Source organism: Clarias gariepinus, chromosome 14 (genome assembly GCF_024256425.1).
Source record: "Clarias gariepinus isolate MV-2021 ecotype Netherlands chromosome 14, CGAR_prim_01v2, whole genome shotgun sequence".
NCBI lineage: Eukaryota > Metazoa > Chordata > Actinopteri > Siluriformes > Clariidae > Clarias > Clarias gariepinus.
Window position 1 is genome coordinate 19,785,115 of NC_071113.1, and position 18,333 is coordinate 19,803,447.

General features: G+C 44.7%; 17 non-coding genes across 17 annotated transcripts; all 17 read left to right on the top strand.

Moving 5' to 3' along the window:
* Nucleotides 1-316: 316 nt before the first annotated feature.
* Nucleotides 317-403, top strand: trnar-ucu (transfer RNA arginine (anticodon UCU)). Its single transcript is given in 2 exon segments — nucleotides 317-353; nucleotides 368-403. It is a non-coding gene; the product is annotated as a tRNA-Arg (tRNA).
* Nucleotides 404-1,403: 1,000 nt separating this feature from the next.
* On the top strand, nucleotides 1,404-1,477 carry trnat-agu (transfer RNA threonine (anticodon AGU)). Its single transcript has one exon. It is a non-coding gene; the product is annotated as a tRNA-Thr (tRNA).
* A 1,736-nt stretch (nucleotides 1,478-3,213) lies between these two features.
* On the top strand, nucleotides 3,214-3,287 carry trnat-agu (transfer RNA threonine (anticodon AGU)). Its single transcript has one exon. It is a non-coding gene; the product is annotated as a tRNA-Thr (tRNA).
* A 635-nt stretch (nucleotides 3,288-3,922) lies between these two features.
* On the top strand, nucleotides 3,923-4,009 carry trnar-ucu (transfer RNA arginine (anticodon UCU)). The gene is given in 2 exon segments: nucleotides 3,923-3,959; nucleotides 3,974-4,009. It is a non-coding gene; the product is annotated as a tRNA-Arg (tRNA).
* Nucleotides 4,010-5,019: 1,010 nt separating this feature from the next.
* Nucleotides 5,020-5,093, top strand: trnat-agu (transfer RNA threonine (anticodon AGU)). The gene has a single exon. It is a non-coding gene; the product is annotated as a tRNA-Thr (tRNA).
* A 1,730-nt stretch (nucleotides 5,094-6,823) lies between these two features.
* Nucleotides 6,824-6,897, top strand: trnat-agu (transfer RNA threonine (anticodon AGU)). Its single transcript has one exon. It is a non-coding gene; the product is annotated as a tRNA-Thr (tRNA).
* A 635-nt stretch (nucleotides 6,898-7,532) lies between these two features.
* On the top strand, nucleotides 7,533-7,619 carry trnar-ucu (transfer RNA arginine (anticodon UCU)). Its single transcript is given in 2 exon segments — nucleotides 7,533-7,569; nucleotides 7,584-7,619. It is a non-coding gene; the product is annotated as a tRNA-Arg (tRNA).
* A 1,004-nt stretch (nucleotides 7,620-8,623) lies between these two features.
* trnat-agu (transfer RNA threonine (anticodon AGU)) lies at nucleotides 8,624-8,697 on the top strand. Its single transcript has one exon. It is a non-coding gene; the product is annotated as a tRNA-Thr (tRNA).
* A 635-nt stretch (nucleotides 8,698-9,332) lies between these two features.
* trnar-ucu (transfer RNA arginine (anticodon UCU)) lies at nucleotides 9,333-9,419 on the top strand. Its single transcript is given in 2 exon segments — nucleotides 9,333-9,369; nucleotides 9,384-9,419. It is a non-coding gene; the product is annotated as a tRNA-Arg (tRNA).
* Nucleotides 9,420-10,431: 1,012 nt separating this feature from the next.
* trnat-agu (transfer RNA threonine (anticodon AGU)) lies at nucleotides 10,432-10,505 on the top strand. Its single transcript has one exon. It is a non-coding gene; the product is annotated as a tRNA-Thr (tRNA).
* Nucleotides 10,506-12,235: 1,730 nt separating this feature from the next.
* trnat-agu (transfer RNA threonine (anticodon AGU)) lies at nucleotides 12,236-12,309 on the top strand. Its single transcript has one exon. It is a non-coding gene; the product is annotated as a tRNA-Thr (tRNA).
* Nucleotides 12,310-12,944: 635 nt separating this feature from the next.
* On the top strand, nucleotides 12,945-13,031 carry trnar-ucu (transfer RNA arginine (anticodon UCU)). The gene is given in 2 exon segments: nucleotides 12,945-12,981; nucleotides 12,996-13,031. It is a non-coding gene; the product is annotated as a tRNA-Arg (tRNA).
* Nucleotides 13,032-14,039: 1,008 nt separating this feature from the next.
* Nucleotides 14,040-14,113, top strand: trnat-agu (transfer RNA threonine (anticodon AGU)). The gene has a single exon. It is a non-coding gene; the product is annotated as a tRNA-Thr (tRNA).
* A 635-nt stretch (nucleotides 14,114-14,748) lies between these two features.
* On the top strand, nucleotides 14,749-14,835 carry trnar-ucu (transfer RNA arginine (anticodon UCU)). Its single transcript is given in 2 exon segments — nucleotides 14,749-14,785; nucleotides 14,800-14,835. It is a non-coding gene; the product is annotated as a tRNA-Arg (tRNA).
* A 1,014-nt stretch (nucleotides 14,836-15,849) lies between these two features.
* trnat-agu (transfer RNA threonine (anticodon AGU)) lies at nucleotides 15,850-15,923 on the top strand. Its single transcript has one exon. It is a non-coding gene; the product is annotated as a tRNA-Thr (tRNA).
* Nucleotides 15,924-16,558: 635 nt separating this feature from the next.
* Nucleotides 16,559-16,645, top strand: trnar-ucu (transfer RNA arginine (anticodon UCU)). The gene is given in 2 exon segments: nucleotides 16,559-16,595; nucleotides 16,610-16,645. It is a non-coding gene; the product is annotated as a tRNA-Arg (tRNA).
* Nucleotides 16,646-17,649: 1,004 nt separating this feature from the next.
* trnat-agu (transfer RNA threonine (anticodon AGU)) lies at nucleotides 17,650-17,723 on the top strand. Its single transcript has one exon. It is a non-coding gene; the product is annotated as a tRNA-Thr (tRNA).
* Nucleotides 17,724-18,333: the final 610 nt, after the last annotated feature.

An 18,333-nucleotide genomic window follows, 5' to 3' on the forward strand; every position in this document is an offset into this window, starting at 1 on the left:
AGCAGTGCCTAGTGCAACAATCACCTGGTGGTGCGAGAGCTATCCCTTTTCTGCCTTTTTTACAGCCAGAGATGAATAACCTTCCAAACCAGACAGGGCTAGACAGGGTGGCAAATTCCATGGTGAAATCAAGGCATTCTGTCCACGCTGTTGACAGCTTGTGGGTTCAGCTCCTGCCATAGTTGTTTGCATTTAGTGGAATTTGATTGTTGGCAACAGAAAAGCATCTGCCTCATGAACTTGACCATGCAAGTTCTACGCCTTCCATGAGTCTTGGGCAGCCTGAAATGAAACACCCCAGACAGCTCCCTCGGTTGGCTCTGTGGCGCAATGGATAGCGCATTGGACTTCTAGGCTCGGGTGAGCTATTCAAAGGTTGCGGGTTCGAGTCCCGCCAGAGTCGAATGCTTGTCACCTTCTTTTCATCCACACACCACATATAAGATAAAATCCGTGGTCAAGAATCACACTTTCCTTTCCGATGGAGGAAATCTTGGCCTTGCGAGCAATGTTATGTCTTGTCCAGGAGACTCTCTGTTAAAAGTGCTGGGTCTTGCCCGAGGTGCCAGCCAGGCCTTTGGCACTGTGGCTTCGCTGGTGAAAGTGCCTGCCTTGTAAACAGCAGATCCTAGGTTCAATTCCCAGCAGTGCCTGTTGTGAGTTTCTTCTCTTGGTATGCCAGATGAGGTGTGGGTCCAACTCCATAAGGAACTCAAGGCTTAAGTGCCTGTGTTAACAGCTTGTGGGCTTAGGTCATGGCAGGGTGTGTTGCTTTCAGGCAGGATTTCTGCTCAGTTGTCAAGCGGTTTCCACAGGTAGACACTTGTCCATGGAGCTCAAGCAAGATAGCTCTATCCCTGCTACGAAAGTGAATAAACCGTGACGTTTTCATTTGCAAGAATTTAAACATATTCTGAGTAACCTTGGACCAATTGCCGTCAACAGATGTTTGCTTCCACACAAGTGTGACTTTTCTGCTTTACTGACTCACTTTTGGTCAAATGTAAATGAGGACAATGGCTGTCAATGAACAAGTACATAGATTACTTAAAAAAAGAACAACTATGTCAACAACTAAGTCAAGCACTTAATCCAATGTTTGACTCGCACGCCTCTCATATGTGTATGCATGGTTCAAGTCAAACTGGGACTAAGTGTTCCTTTTAATTTTTTAAGCAGTGTTTATATATATATATATATATATATATATATATATATAAAACACCATGACTGGCAGATATGGTGTGCTCTGTGAAGCATGGTATAGCACTGTGGGACTTCATTTAAACTCCTATTGAGCTGCACGCCAGTGGAGACAACCTTAGCCTGAGAGTCAAGTTCCTGTCCCGCAGCTTATCAGGTACGAGTTTGAGGTTTTAAGTGTGGGGCCAGCGTTGTCCCGTGGCGCTGTGGCTCAGTTGGTTAAAGCGCCTGTCTAGTAAACAGGAGATCCTGGGTTCAAATCCCAGCAGTGCCTCTCGCTGTGACTTAAGGTCACACAATCTGAAAGCTTTCTGATTAACCTAGATTAGAGTCCCACCTTGTGTATCCTTAGTGCTGTCAACATTTCAATCTTGTCTTGCGCTCCATTGATTTTTGAAATACAACTTGACTTGTGGTTGTGATTATTCACGTGTTGGGGAATAATCACAACCTGTACTGATGTCTCAGATTTGTAGGACCTTACACCACAAAATGTGCAATGCACGGGGAGGAGGAGATACCTTATTTAATATGTTATCTAGAGCTTACTCTAATGTGTATATGAATAGGTCTTCATGCTCCTGTGTAATCTGAGCAGTGCCTAGTGCAACAATCACCTGGTGGTGCGAGAGCTATCCCTTTTCTGCCTTTTTTACAGCCAGAGATGAATAACCTTCCAAACCAGACAGGGCTAGACAGGGTGGCAAATTCCATGGTGAAATCAAGGCATTCTGTCCACGCTGTTGACAGCTTGTGGGTTCAGCTCCTGCCATAGTTGTTTGCATTTAGTGGAATTTGATTGTTGGCAACAGAAAAGCATCTGCCTCATGAACTTGACCATGCAAGTTCTACGCCTTCCATGAGTCTTGGGCAGCCTGAAATGAAACACCCCAGACAGCTCCCTCGGTTGGCTCTGTGGCGCAATGGATGGCGCATTGGACTTCTAGGCTCAGGTGAGCTATTCAAAGGTTGCGGGTTCGAGTCCCGCCAAAGTCGAATGCTTGTCACCTTCTTTTCATCCACACACCACATATAAGATGAAATCCGTGGTCAAGAATCACACTTTCCTTTCCGATGGAGGAAATCTTGGCCTTGCGAGCAATGTTATGTCTTGTCCAGGAGACTCTCTGTTAAAAGTGCTGGGTCTTGCCCGAGGTGCCAGCCAGGCCTTTGGAACTGTGGCTTCGCTGGTGAAAGTGCCTGCCTTGTAAACAGCAGATCCTAGGTTCAATTCCCAGCAGTGCCTGTTGTGAGTTTCTTCTCTTGGTATGCCAGATGAGGTGTGGGTCCAACTCCATAAGGAACTCAAGGCTTAAGTGCCTGTGTTAACAGCTTGTGGGCTTAGGTCATGGCAGGGTGTGTTGCTTTCAGGCAGGATTTCTGCTCAGTTGTCAAGCGGTTTCCACAGGTAGACATTTGTCCATGGAGCTCAAGCAAGATAGCTCTATCCCTGCTACGAAAGTGAATAAACCGTGACGTTTTCATTTGCAAGAATTTAAACATATTCTGAGTAGCCTTGGACCAATGGCCGTCAACAGATGTTTGCTTCCACACAAGTGTGACTTTTCTGCTTTACTGACTCACTTTTGGTCAAATGTAAATGAGGACAAGGGCTGTCAATGAACAAGTACATAGATTACTTAAAAAAAGAACAACTATGTCAACAACTAAGTCAAGCACTTAATCCAATGTTTGACTCGCACGCCTCTCATATGTGTATGCATGGTTCAAGTCAAACTGGGACTAAGTGTTCCTTTTAATTTTTTAAGCAGTGTTTACATATATATATATATATATATATATATATATATATATATATATATATATAACACCATGACTGGCAGATATGGTGTGCTCTGTGGAGCATGGTATAGCACTGTGGGACTTCATTTAAACTCCTATTGAGCTGCACGCCAGTGGAGACAACCTTAGCCCGAGAGTCAAGTTCCTGTCCCGCAGCTTATCAGGTACGAGTTTGAGGTTTTAAGTGTGGGGCTAGCGTTGTCCCGTGGCGCTGTGGCTCAGTTGGTTAAAGCGCCTGTCTAGTAAACAGGAGAGCCTGGGTTCGAATCCCAGCAGTGCCTCTCGCTGTGACTTAAGGTCACATAATCTGAAAGCTTTCTGATTAACCTAGATTAGAGTCCCACCTTGTGTATCCTTAGTGCTGTCAACATTTCAATCTTGTCTTGCGCTCCATTGATTTTTGAAATACAACTTGACTTGTGGTTGTGATTATTCACGTGTTGGGGAATAATCACAACCTGTACTGATGTCTCAGATTTGTAGGACCTTACACCACAAAATGTGCAGTGCACGGGGAGGAGGAGATACCTTATTTAATATGTTATCTAGAGCTTACTCTAATGTGTATATGAATAGGTCTTCATGCTCCTGTGTAATCTGAGCAGTGCCTAGTGCAACAATCACCTGGTGGTGCGAGAGCTATCCCTTTTCTGCCTTTTTTACAGCCAGAGATGAATAACCTTCCAAACCAGACAGGGCTAGACAGGGTGGCAAATTCCATGGTGAAATCAAGGCATTCTGTCCACGCTGTTGACAGCTTGTGGGTTCAGCTCCTGCCATAGTTGTTTGCATTTAGTGGAATTTGATTGTTGGCAACAGAAAAGCATCTGCCTCATGAACTTGACCATGCAAGTTCTACGCCTTCCATGAGTCTTGGGCAGCCTGAAATGAAACACCCCAGACAGCTCCCTCGGTTGGCTCTGTGGCGCAATGGATAGCGCATTGGACTTCTAGGCTCGGGTGAGCTATTCAAAGGTTGCGGGTTCGAGTCCCGCCAGAGTCGAATGCTTGTCACCTTCTTTTCATCCACACACCACATATAAGATAAAATCCGTGGTCAAGAATCACACTTTCCTTTCCGATGGAGGAAATCTTGGCCTTGCGAGCAATGTTATGTCTTGTCCAGGAGACTCTCTGTTAAAAGTGCTGGGTCTTGCCCGAGGTGCCAGCCAGGCCTTTGGCACTGTGGCTTCGCTGGTGAAAGTGCCTGCCTTGTAAACAGCAGATCCTAGGTTCAATTCCCAGCAGTGCCTGTTGTGAGTTTCTTCTCTTGGTATGCCAGATGAGGTGTGGGTCCAACTCCATAAGGAACTCAAGGCTTAAGTGCCTGTGTTAACAGCTTGTGGGCTTAGGTCATGGCAGGGTGTGTTGCTTTCAGGCAGGATTTCTGCTCAGTTGTCAAGCGGTTTCCACAGGTAGACACTTGTCCATGGAGCTCAAGCAAGATAGCTCTATCCCTGCTACGAAAGTGAATAAACCGTGACGTTTTCATTTGCAAGAATTTAAACATATTCTGAGTAACCTTGGACCAATTGCCGTCAACAGATGTTTGCTTCCACACAAGTGTGACTTTTCTGCTTTACTGACTCACTTTTGGTCAAATGTAAATGAGGACAATGGCTGTCAATGAACAAGTACATAGATTACTTAAAAAAAGAACAACTATGTCAACAACTAAGTCAAGCACTTAATCCAATGTTTGACTCGCACGCCTCTCATATGTGTATGCATGGTTCAAGTCAAACTGGGACTAAGTGTTCCTTTTAATTTTTTAAGCAGTGTTTATATATATATATATATATATATATATATATATATATATATATATAAAACACCATGACTGGCAGATATGGTGTGCTCTGTGAAGCATGGTATAGCACTGTGGGACTTCATTTAAACTCCTATTGAGCTGCACGCCAGTGGAGACAACCTTAGCCCGAGAGTCAAGTTCCTGTCCCGCAGCTTATCCGGTACGAGTTTGAGGTTTTAAGTGTGGGGCCAGCAGTGTCCCGTGGCGCTGTGGCTCAGTTGGTTAAAGCGCCTGTCTAGTAAACAGGAGATCCTGGGTTCGAATCCCAGCAGTGCCTCTCGCTTTGACTTAAGGTCACACAATCCGCAAGCTTTCTGATTAACCTAGATTAGAGTCCCACCTTGTGTATCCTTAGTGCTGTCAACATTTCAATCTTGTCTTGCGCTCCATTGATTTTTGAAATACAACTTGACTTGTGGTTGTGATTATTCACGTGTTGGGGAATAATCACAACCTGTACTGATGTCTCAGATTTGTAGGACCTTACACCACAAAATGTGCAATGCACGGGGAGGAGGAGATACCTTATTTAATATGTTATCTAGAGCTTACTCTAATGTGTATATGAATAGGTCTTCATGCTCCTGTGTAATCTGAGCAGTGCCTAGTGCAACAATCACCTGGTGGTGCGAGAGCTATCCCTTTTCTGCCTTTTTTACAGCCAGAGATGAATAACCTTCCAAACCAGACAGGGCTAGACAGGGTGGCAAATTCCATGGTGAAATCAAGGCATTCTGTCCACGCTGTTGACAGCTTGTGGGTTCAGCTCCTGCCATAGTTGTTTGCATTTAGTGGAATTTGATTGTTGGCAACAGAAAAGCATCTGCCTCATGAACTTGACCATGCAAGTTCTACGCCTTCCATGAGTCTTGGGCAGCCTGAAATGAAACACCCCAGACAGCTCCCTCGGTTGGCTCTGTGGCGCAATGGATAGCGCATTGGACTTCTAGGCTCGGGTGAGCTATTCAAAGGTTGCGGGTTCGAGTCCCGTCAGAGTCGAATGCTTGTCACCTTCTTTTCATCCACACACCACATATAAGATGAAATCCGTGGTCAAGAATCACACTTTCCTTTCCGATGGAGGAAATCTTGGCCTTGCGAGCAATGTTATGTCTTGTCCAGGAGACTCTCTGTTAAAAGTGCTGGGTCTTGCCCGAGGTGCCAGCCAGGCCTTTGGCACTGTGGCTTCGCTGGTGAAAGTGCCTGCCTTGTAAACAGCAGATCCTAGGTTCAATTCCCAGCAGTGCCTGTTGTGAGTTTCTTCTCTTGGTATGCCAGATGAGGTGTGGGTCCAACTCCATAAGGAACTCAAGGCTTAAGTGCCTGTGTTAACAGCTTGTGGGCTTAGGTCATGGCAGGGTGTGTTGCTTTCAGGCAGGATTTCTGCTCAGTTGTCAAGTGGTTTCCACAGGTAGACACTTGTCCATGGAGCTCAAGCAAGATAGCTCTATCCCTGCTACGAAAGTGAATAAACCGTGACGTTTTCATTTGCAAGAATTTAAACATATTCTGAGTAGCCTTGGACCAATTGCCGTCAACAGATGTTTGCTTCCACACAAGTGTGACTTTTCTGCTTTACTGACTCACTTTTGGTCAAATGTAAATGAGGACAATGGCTGTCAATGAACAAGTACATAGATTACTTAAAAAAAGAACAACTATGTCAACAACTAAGTCAAGCACTTAATCCAATGTTTGACTCGCACGCCTTTCATATGTGTATGCATGGTTCAAGTCAAACTGGGACTAAGTGTTCCTTTTAATTTTTTAAGCAGTGTTTATATATATATATATATATATATATATATATATATATATATATAAAACACCATGACTGGCAGATATGGTGTGCTCTGTGGAGCATGGTATAGCACTGTGGGACTTCATTTAAACTCCTATTGAGCTGCACGCCAGTGGAGACAACCTTAGCCCGAGAGTCAAGTTCCTGTCCCGCAGCTTATCCGGTACGAGTTTGAGGTTTTAAGTGTGGGGCCAGCAGTGTCCCGTGGCGCTGTGGCTCAGTTGGTTAAAGCGCCTGTCTAGTAAACAGGAGATCCTGGGTTCGAATCCCAGCAGTGCCTCTCGCTTTGACTTAAGGTCACACAATCCGCAAGCTTTCTGATTAACCTAGATTAGAGTCCCACCTTGTGTATCCTTAGTGCTGTCAACATTTCAATCTTCTCTTGCGCTCCATTGATTTTTGAAATACAACTTGACTTGTGGTTGTGATTATTCACGTGTTGGGGAATAATCACAACCTGTACTGATGTCTCAGATTTGTAGGACCTTACACCACAAAATGTGCAATGCACGGGGAGGAGGAGATACCTTATTTAATATGTTATCTAGAGCTTACTCTAATGTGTATATGAATAGGTCTTCATGCTCCTGTGTAATCTGAGCAGTGCCTAGTGCAACAATCACCTGGTGGTGCGAGAGCTATCCCTTTTCTGCCTTTTTTACAGCCAGAGATGAATAACCTTCCAAACCAGACAGGGCTAGACAGGGTGGCAAATTCCATGGTGAAATCAAGGCATTCTGTCCACGCTGTTGACAGCTTGTGGGTTCAGCTCCTGCCATAGTTGTTTGCATTTAGTGGAATTTGATTGTTGGCAACAGAAAAGCATCTGCCTCATGAACTTGACCATGCAAGTTCTACGCCTTCCATGAGTCTTGGGCAGCCTGAAATGAAACACCCCAGACAGCTCCCTCGGTTGGCTCTGTGGCGCAATGGATAGCGCATTGGACTTCTAGGCTCGGGTGAGCTATTCAAAGGTTGCGGGTTCGAGTCCCGCCAGAGTCGAATGCTTGTCACCTTCTTTTCATCCACACACCACATATAAGATAAAATCCGTGGTCAAGAATCACACTTTCCTTTCCGATGGAGGAAATCTTGGCCTTGCGAGCAATGTTATGTCTTGTCCAGGAGACTCTCTGTTAAAAGTGCTGGGTCTTGCCCGAGGTGCCAGCCAGGCCTTTGGCACTGTGGCTTTGCTGGTGAAAGTGCCTGCCTTGTAAACAGCAGATCCTAGGTTCAATTCCCAGCAGTGCCTGTTGTGAGTTTCTTCTCTTGGTATGCCAGATGAGGTGTGGGTCCAACTCCATAAGGAACTCAAGGCTTAAGTGCCTGTGTTAACAGCTTGTGGGCTTAGGTCATGGCAGGGTGTGTTGCTTTCAGGCAGGATTTCTGCTCAGTTGTCAAGCGGTTTCCACAGGTAGACACTTGTCCATGGAGCTCAAGCAAGATAGCTCTATCCCTGCTACGAAAGTGAATAAACCGTGACGTTTTCATTTGCAAGAATTTAAACATATTCTGAGTAACCTTGGACCAATTGCCGTCAACAGATGTTTGCTTCCACACAAGTGTGACTTTTCTGCTTTACTGACTCACTTTTGGTCAAATGTAAATGAGGACAATGGCTGTCAATGAACAAGTACATAGATTACTTAAAAAAAGAACAACTATGTCAACAACTAAGTCAAGCACTTAATCCAATGTTTGACTCGCACGCCTCTCATATGTGTATGCATGGTTCAAGTCAAACTGGGACTAAGTGTTCCTTTTAATTTTTTAAGCAGTGTTTATATATATATATATATATATATATATATATATATATATAAAACACCATGACTGGCAGATATGGTGTGCTCTGTGAAGCATGGTATAGCACTGTGGGACTTCATTTAAACTCCTATTGAGCTGCACGCCAGTGGAGACAACCTTAGCCCGAGAGTCAAGTTCCTGTCCCGCAGCTTATCAGGTAAGAGTTTGAGGTTTTAAGTGTGGGGCCAGCGTTGTCCCGTGGCGCTGTGGCTCAGTTGGTTAAAGCGCCTGTCTAGTAAACAGGAGATCCTGGGTTCAAATCCCAGCAGTGCCTCTCGCTGTGACTTAAGGTCACACAATCTGAAAGCTTTCTGATTAACCTAGATTAGAGTCCCACCTTGTGTATCCTTAGTGCTGTCAACATTTCAATCTTGTCTTGTGCTCCATTGATTTTTGAAATACAACTTGACTTGTGGTTGTGATTATTCACGTGTTGGGGAATAATCACAACCTGTACTGATGTCTCAGATTTGTAGGACCTTACACCACAAAATGTGCAATGCACGGGGAGGAGGAGATACCTTATTTAATATGTTATCTAGAGCTTACTCTAATGTGTATATGAATAGGTCTTCATGCTCCTGTGTAATCTGAGCAGTGCCTAGTGCAACAATCACCTGGTGGTGCGAGAGCTATCCCTTTTCTGCCTTTTTTACAGCCAGAGATGAATAACCTTCCAAACCAGACAGGGCTAGACAGGGTGGCAAATTCCATGGTGAAATCAAGGCATTCTGTCCACGCTGTTGACAGCTTGTGGGTTCAGCTCCTGCCATAGTTGTTTGCATTTAGTGGAATTTGATTGTTGGCAACAGAAAAGCATCTGCCTCATGAACTTGACCATGCAAGTTCTACGCCTTCCATGAGTCTTGGGCAGCCTGAAATGAAACACCCCAGACAGCTCCCTCGGTTGGCTCTGTGGCGCAATGGATAGCGCATTGGACTTCTAGGCTCGGGTGAGCTATTCAAAGGTTGCGGGTTCGAGTCCCGCCAGAGTCGAATGCTTGTCACCTTCTTTTCATCCACACACCACATATAAGATAAAATCCGTGGTCAAGAATCACACTTTCCTTTCCGATGGAGGAAATCTTGGCCTTGCGAGCAATGTTATGTCTTGTCCAGGAGACTCTCTGTTAAAAGTGCTGGGTCTTGCCCGAGGTGCCAGCCAGGCCTTTGGCACTGTGGCTTCGCTGGTGAAAGTGCCTGCCTTGTAAACAGCAGATCCTAGGTTCAATTCCCAGCAGTGCCTGTTGTGAGTTTCTTCTCTTGGTATGCCAGATGAGGTGTGGGTCCAACTCCATAAGGAACTCAAGGCTTAAGTGCCTGTGTTAACAGCTTGTGGGCTTAGGTCATGGCAGGGTGTGTTGCTTTCAGGCAGGATTTCTGCTCAGTTGTCAAGCGGTTTCCACAGGTAGACACTTGTCCATGGAGCTCAAGCAAGATAGCTCTATCCCTGCTACGAAAGTGAATAAACCGTGACGTTTTCATTTGCAAGAATTTAAACATATTCTGAGTAACCTTGGACCAATTGCCGTCAACAGATGTTTGCTTCCACACAAGTGTGACTTTTCTGCTTTACTGACTCACTTTTGGTCAAATGTAAATGAGGACAATGGCTGTCAATGAACAAGTACATAGATTACTTAAAAAAAGAACAACTATGTCAACAACTAAGTCAAGCACTTAATCCAATGTTTGACTCGCACGCCTCTCATATGTGTATGCATGGTTCAAGTCAAACTGGGACTAAGTGTTCCTTTTAATTTTTTAAGCAGTGTTTATATATATATATATATATATATATATATATATATATATATATATATAAAACACCATGACTGGCAGATATGGTGTGCTCTGTGAAGCATGGTATAGCACTGTGGGACTTCATTTAAACTCCTATTGAGCTGCACGCCAGTGGAGACAACCTTAGCCCGAGAGTCAAGTTCCTGTCCCGCAGCTTATCCGGTACGAGTTTGAGGTTTTAAGTGTGGGGCCAGCAGTGTCCCGTGGCGCTGTGGCTCAGTTGGTTAAAGCGCCTGTCTAGTAAACAGGAGATCCTGGGTTCGAATCCCAGCAGTGCCTCTCGCTTTGACTTAAGGTCACACAATCCGCAAGCTTTCTGATTAACCTAGATTAGAGTCCCACCTTGTGTATCCTTAGTGCTGTCAACATTTCAATCTTGTCTTGCGCTCCATTGATTTTTGAAATACAACTTGACTTGTGGTTGTGATTATTCACGTGTTGGGGAATAATCACAACCTGTACTGATGTCTCAGATTTGTAGGACCTTACACCACAAAATGTGCAATGCACGGGGAGGAGGAGATACCTTATTTAATATGTTATCTAGAGCTTACTCTAATGTGTATATGAATAGGTCTTCATGCTCCTGTGTAATCTGAGCAGTGCCTAGTGCAACAATCACCTGGTGGTGCGAGAGCTATCCCTTTTCTGCCTTTTTTACAGCCAGAGATGAATAACCTTCCAAACCAGACAGGGCTAGACAGGGTGGCAAATTCCATGGTGAAATCAAGGCATTCTGTCCACGCTGTTGACAGCTTGTGGGTTCAGCTCCTGCCATAGTTGTTTGCATTTAGTGGAATTTGATTGTTGGCAACAGAAAAGCATCTGCCTCATGAACTTGACCATGCAAGTTCTACGCCTTCCATGAGTCTTGGGCAGCCTGAAATGAAACACCCCAGACAGCTCCCTCGGTTGGCTCTGTGGCGCAATGGATAGCGCATTGGACTTCTAGGCTCGGGTGAGCTATTCAAAGGTTGCGGGTTCGAGTCCCGTCAGAGTCGAATGCTTGTCACCTTCTTTTCATCCACACACCACATATAAGATGAAATCCGTGGTCAAGAATCACACTTTCCTTTCCGATGGAGGAAATCTTGGCCTTGCGAGCAATGTTATGTCTTGTCCAGAAGACTCTCTGTTAAAAGTGCTGGGTCTTGCCCGAGGTGCCAGCCAGGCCTTTGGCACTGTGGCTTCGCTGGTGAAAGTGCCTGCCTTGTAAACAGCAGATCCTAGGTTCAATTCCCAGCAGTGCCTGTTGTGAGTTTCTTCTCTTGGTATGCCAGATGAGGTGTGGGTCCAACTCCATAAGGAACTCAAGGCTTAAGTGCCTGTGTTAACAGCTTGTGGGCTTAGGTCATGGCAGGGTGTGTTGCTTTCAGGCAGGATTTCTGCTCAGTTGTCAAGTGGTTTCCACAGGTAGACACTTGTCCATGGAGCTCAAGCAAGATAGCTCTATCCCTGCTACGAAAGTGAATAAACCGTGACGTTTTCATTTGCAAGAATTTAAACATATTCTGAGTAGCCTTGGACCAATTGCCGTCAACAGATGTTTGCTTCCACACAAGTGTGACTTTTCTGCTTTACTGACTCACTTTTGGTCAAATGTAAATGAGGACAATGGCTGTCAATGAACAAGTACATAGATTACTTAAAAAAAGAACAACTATGTCAACAACTAAGTCAAGCACTTAATCCAATGTTTGACTCGCACGCCTTTCATATGTGTATGCATGGTTCAAGTCAAACTGGGACTAAGTGTTCCTTTTAATTTTTTAAGCAGTGTTTATATATATATATATATATATATATATATATATATATATATATAAAACACCATGACTGGCAGATATGGTGTGCTCTGTGGAGCATGGTATAGCACTGTGGGACTTCATTTAAACTCCTATTGAGCTGCACGCCAGTGGAGACAACCTTAGCCCGAGAGTCAAGTTCCTGTCCCGCAGCTTATCCGGTACGAGTTTGAGGTTTTAAGTGTGGGGCCAGCAGTGTCCCGTGGCGCTGTGGCTCAGTTGGTTAAAGCGCCTGTCTAGTAAACAGGAGATCCTGGGTTCGAATCCCAGCAGTGCCTCTCGCTTTGACTTAAGGTCACACAATCCGCAAGCTTTCTGATTAACCTAGATTAGAGTCCCACCTTGTGTATCCTTAGTGCTGTCAACATTTCAATCTTCTCTTGCGCTCCATTGATTTTTGAAATACAACTTGACTTGTGGTTGTGATTATTCACGTGTTGGGGAATAATCACAACCTGTACTGATGTCTCAGATTTGTAGGACCTTACACCACAAAATGTGCAATGCACGGGGAGGAGGAGATACCTTATTTAATATGTTATCTAGAGCTTACTCTAATGTGTATATGAATAGGTCTTCATGCTCCTGTGTAATCTGAGCAGTGCCTAGTGCAACAATCACCTGGTGGTGCGAGAGCTATCCCTTTTCTGCCTTTTTTACAGCCAGAGATGAATAACCTTCCAAACCAGACAGGGCTAGACAGGGTGGCAAATTCCATGGTGAAATCAAGGCATTCTGTCCACGCTGTTGACAGCTTGTGGGTTCAGCTCCTGCCATAGTTGTTTGCATTTAGTGGAATTTGATTGTTGGCAACAGAAAAGCATCTGCCTCATGAACTTGACCATGCAAGTTCTACGCCTTCCATGAGTCTTGGGCAGCCTGAAATGAAACACCCCAGACAGCTCCCTCGGTTGGCTCTGTGGCGCAATGGATAGCGCATTGGACTTCTAGGCTCGGGTGAGCTATTCAAAGGTTGCGGGTTCGAGTCCCGCCAGAGTCGAATGCTTGTCACCTTCTTTTCATCCACACACCACATATAAGATAAAATCCGTGGTCAAGAATCACACTTTCCTTTCCGATGGAGGAAATCTTGGCCTTGCGAGCAATGTTATGTCTTGTCCAGGAGACTCTCTGTTAAAAGTGCTGGGTCTTGCCCGAGGTGCCAGCCAGGCCTTTGGCACTGTGGCTTCGCTGGTGAAAGTGCCTGCCTTGTAAACAGCAGATCCTAGGTTCAATTCCCAGCAGTGCCTGTTGTGAGTTTCTTCTCTTGGTATGCCAGATGAGGTGTGGGTCCAACTCCATAAGGAACTCAAGGCTTAAGTGCCTGTGTTAACAGCTTGTGGGCTTAGGTCATGGCAGGGTGTGTTGCTTTCAGGCAGGATTTCTGCTCAGTTGTCAAGCGGTTTCCACAGGTAGACACTTGTCCATGGAGCTCAAGCAAGATAGCTCTATCCCTGCTACGAAAGTGAATAAACCGTGACGTTTTCATTTGCAAGAATTTAAACATATTCTGAGTAACCTTGGACCAATTGCCGTCAACAGATGTTTGCTTCCACACAAGTGTGACTTTTCTGCTTTACTGACTCACTTTTGGTCAAATGTAAATGAGGACAATGGCTGTCAATGAACAAGTACATAGATTACTTAAAAAAAGAACAACTATGTCAACAACTAAGTCAAGCACTTAATCCAATGTTTGACTCGCACGCCTCTCATATGTGTATGCATGGTTCAAGTCAAACTGGGACTAAGTGTTCCTTTTAATTTTTTAAGCAGTGTTTATATATATATATATATATATATATATATATATATATATATATAAAACACCATGACTGGCAGATATGGTGTGCTCTGTGAAGCATGGTATAGCACTGTGGGACTTCATTTAAACTCCTATTGAGCTGCACGCCAGTGGAGACAACCTTAGCCCGAGAGTCAAGTTCCTGTCCCGCAGCTTATCAGGTAAGAGTTTGAGGTTTTAAGTGTGGGGCCAGCGTTGTCCCGTGGCGCTGTGGCTCAGTTGGTTAAAGCGCCTGTCTAGTAAACAGGAGATCCTGGGTTCAAATCCCAGCAGTGCCTCTCGCTGTGACTTAAGGTCACACAATCTGAAAGCTTTCTGATTAACCTAGATTAGAGTCCCACCTTGTGTATCCTTAGTGCTGTCAACATTTCAATCTTGTCTTGTGCTCCATTGATTTTTGAAATACAACTTGACTTGTGGTTGTGATTATTCACGTGTTGGGGAATAATCACAACCTGTACTGATGTCTCAGATTTGTAGGACCTTACACCACAAAATGTGCAATGCACGGGGAGGAGGAGATACCTTATTTAATATGTTATCTAGAGCTTACTCTAATGTGTATATGAATAGGTCTTCATGCTCCTGTGTAATCTGAGCAGTGCCTAGTGCAACAATCACCTGGTGGTGCGAGAGCTATCCCTTTTCTGCCTTTTTTACAGCCAGAGATGAATAACCTTCCAAACCAGACAGGGCTAGACAGGGTGGCAAATTCCATGGTGAAATCAAGGCATTCTGTCCACGCTGTTGACAGCTTGTGGGTTCAGCTCCTGCCATAGTTGTTTGCATTTAGTGGAATTTGATTGTTGGCAACAGAAAAGCATCTGCCTCATGAACTTGACCATGCAAGTTCTACGCCTTCCATGAGTCTTGGGCAGCCTGAAATGAAACACCCCAGACAGCTCCCTCGGTTGGCTCTGTGGCGCAATGGATAGCGCATTGGACTTCTAGGCTCGGGTGAGCTATTCAAAGGTTGCGGGTTCGAGTCCCGCCAGAGTCGAATGCTTGTCACCTTCTTTTCATCCACACACCACATATAAGATGAAATCCGTGGTCAAGAATCACACTTTCCTTTCCGATGGAGGAAATCTTGGCCTTGCGAGTAATGTTATGTCTTGTCCAGGAGACTCTCTGTTAAAAGTGCTGGGTCTTGCCCGAGGTGCCAGCCAGGCCTTTGGCACTATGGCTTCGCTGGTGAAAGTGCCTGCCTTGTAAACAGCAGATCCTAGGTTCAATTCCCAGCAGTGCCTGTTGTGAGTTTCTTCTCTTGGTATGCCAGATGAGGTGTGGGTCCAACTCCATAAGGAACTCAAGGCTTAAGTGCCTGTGTTAACAGCTTGTGGGCTTAGGTCATGGCAGGGTGTGTTGCTTTCAGGCAGGATTTCTGCTCAGTTGTCAAGTGGTTTCCACAGGTAGACACTTGTCCATGGAGCTCAAGCAAGATAGCTCTATCCCTGCTACGAAAGTGAATAAACCGTGACGTTTTCATTTGCAAGAATTTAAACATATTCTGAGTAGCCTTGGACCAATTGCCGTCAACAGATGTTTGCTTCCACACAAGTGTGACTTTTCTGCTTTACTGACTCACTTTTGGTCAAATGTAAATGAGGACAATGGCTGTCAATGAACAAGTACATAGATTACTTAAAAAAAGAACAACTATGTCAACAACTAAGTCAAGCACTTAATCCAATGTTTGACTCGCACGCCTCTCATATGTGTATGCATGGTTCAAGTCAAACTGGGACTAAGTGTTCCTTTTAATTTTTTAAACAGTGTTTATATATATATATATATATATATATATATATATATATATATATATATATAAAACACCATGACTGGCAGATATGGTGTGCTCTGTGAAGCATGGTATAGCACTGTGGGACTTCATTTAAACTCCTATTGAGCTGCACGCCAGTGGAGACAACCTTAGCCCGAGAGTCAAGTTCCTGTCCCGCAGCTTATCCGGTACGAGTTTGAGGTTTTAAGTGTGGGGCCAGCAGTGTCCCGTGGCGCTGTGGCTCAGTTGGTTAAAGCGCCTGTCTAGTAAACAGGAGATCCTGGGTTCGAATCCCAGCAGTGCCTCTCGCTTTGACTTAAGGTCACACAATCCGCAAGCTTTCTGATTAACCTAGATTAGAGTCCCACCTTGTGTATCCTTAGTGCTGTCAACATTTCAATCTTCTCTTGCGCTCCATTGATTTTTGAAATACAACTTGACTTGTGGTTGTGATTATTCACGTGTTGGGGAATAATCACAACCTGTACTGATGTCTCAGATTTGTAGGACCTTACACCACAAAATGTGCAATGCACGGGGAGGAGGAGATACCTTATTTAATATGTTATCTAGAGCTTACTCTAATGTGTATATGAATAGGTCTTCATGCTCCTGTGTAATCTGAGCAGTGCCTAGTGCAACAATCACCTGGTGGTGCGAGAGCTATCCCTTTTCTGCCTTTTTTACAGCCAGAGATGAATAACCTTCCAAACCAGACAGGGCTAGACAGGGTGGCAAATTCCATGGTGAAATCAAGGCATTCTGTCCACGCTGTTGACAGCTTGTGGGTTCAGCTCCTGCCATAGTTGTTTGCATTTAGTGGAATTTGATTGTTGGCAACAGAAAAGCATCTGCCTCATGAACTTGACCATGCAAGTTCTACGCCTTCCATGAGTCTTGGGCAGCCTGAAATGAAACACCCCAGACAGCTCCCTCGGTTGGCTCTGTGGCGCAATGGATAGCGCATTGGACTTCTAGGCTCGGGTGAGCTATTCAAAGGTTGCGGGTTCGAGTCCCGTCAGAGTCGAATGCTTGTCACCTTCTTTTCATCCACACACCACATATAAGATGAAATCCGTGGTCAAGAATCACACTTTCCTTTCCGATGGAGGAAATCTTGGCCTTGCGAGCAATGTTATGTCTTGTCCAGGAGACTCTCTGTTAAAAGTGCTGGGTCTTGCCCGAGGTGCCAGCCAGGCCTTTGGCACTGTGGCTTCGCTGGTGAAAGTGCCTGCCTTGTAAACAGCAGATCCTAGGTTCAATTCCCAGCAGTGCCTGTTGTGAGTTTCTTCTCTTGGTATGCCAGATGAGGTGTGGGTCCAACTCCATAAGGAACTCAAGGCTTAAGTGCCTGTGTTAACAGCTTGTGGGCTTAGGTCATGGCAGGGTGTGTTGCTTTCAGGCAGGATTTCTGCTCAGTTGTCAAGTGGTTTCCACAGGTAGACACTTGTCCATGGAGCTCAAGCAAGATAGCTCTATCCCTGCTACGAAAGTGAATAAACCGTGACGTTTTCATTTGCAAGAATTTAAACATATTCTGAGTAGCCTTGGACCAATTGCCGTCAACAGATGTTTGCTTCCACACAAGTGTGACTTTTCTGCTTTACTGACTCACTTTTGGTCAAATGTAAATGAGGACAATGGCTGTCAATGAACAAGTACATAGATTACTTAAAAAAAGAACAACTATGTCAACAACTAAGTCAAGCACTTAATCCAATGTTTGACTCGCACGCCTTTCATATGTGTATGCATGGTTCAAGTCAAACTGGGACTAAGTGTTCCTTTTAATTTTTTAAGCAGTGTTTATATATATATATATATATATATATATATATATATATATAAAACACCATGACTGGCAGATATGGTGTGCTCTGTGGAGCATGGTATAGCACTGTGGGACTTCATTTAAACTCCTATTGAGCTGCACGCCAGTGGAGACAACCTTAGCCCGAGAGTCAAGTTCCTGTCCCGCAGCTTATCAGGTACGAGTTTGAGGTTTTAAGTGTGGGACCAGCAGTGTCCCGTGGCGCTGTGGCTTAGTTGGTTAAAGCGCCTGTCTAGTAAACAGGAGATCCTGGGTTCGAATCCCAGCAGTGCCTCTCGCTGTGACTTAAGGTCACACAATCTGCAAGCTTTCTGATTAACCTAGATTAGAGTCCCACCTTGTGTATCCTTACTGCTGTCAACATTTCAATCTTGTCTTGCGCTCCATTGATTTTTGAAATACAACTTGACTTGTGGTTGTGATTATTCACGTGTTGGGGAATAATCACAACCTGTACTGATGTCTCAGATTTGTAGGACCTTACACCACAAAATGTGCAATGCACGGGGAGGAGGAGATACCTTATTTAATATGTTATCTAGAGCTTACTCTAATGTGTATATGAATAGGTCTTCATGCTCCTGTGTAATCTGAGCAGTGCCTAGTGCAACAATCACCTGGTGGTGCGAGAGCTATCCCTTTTCTGCCTTTTTTACAGCCAGAGATGAATAACCTTCCAAACCAGACAGGGCTAGACAGGGTGGCAAATTCCATGGTGAAATCAAGGCATTCTGTCCACGCTGTTGACAGCTTGTGGGTTCAGCTCCTGCCATAGTTGTTTGCATTTAGTGGAATTTGATTGTTGGCAACAGAAAAGCATCTGCCTCATGAACTTGACCATGCAAGTTCTACGCCTTCCATGAGTCTTGGGCAGCCTGAAATGA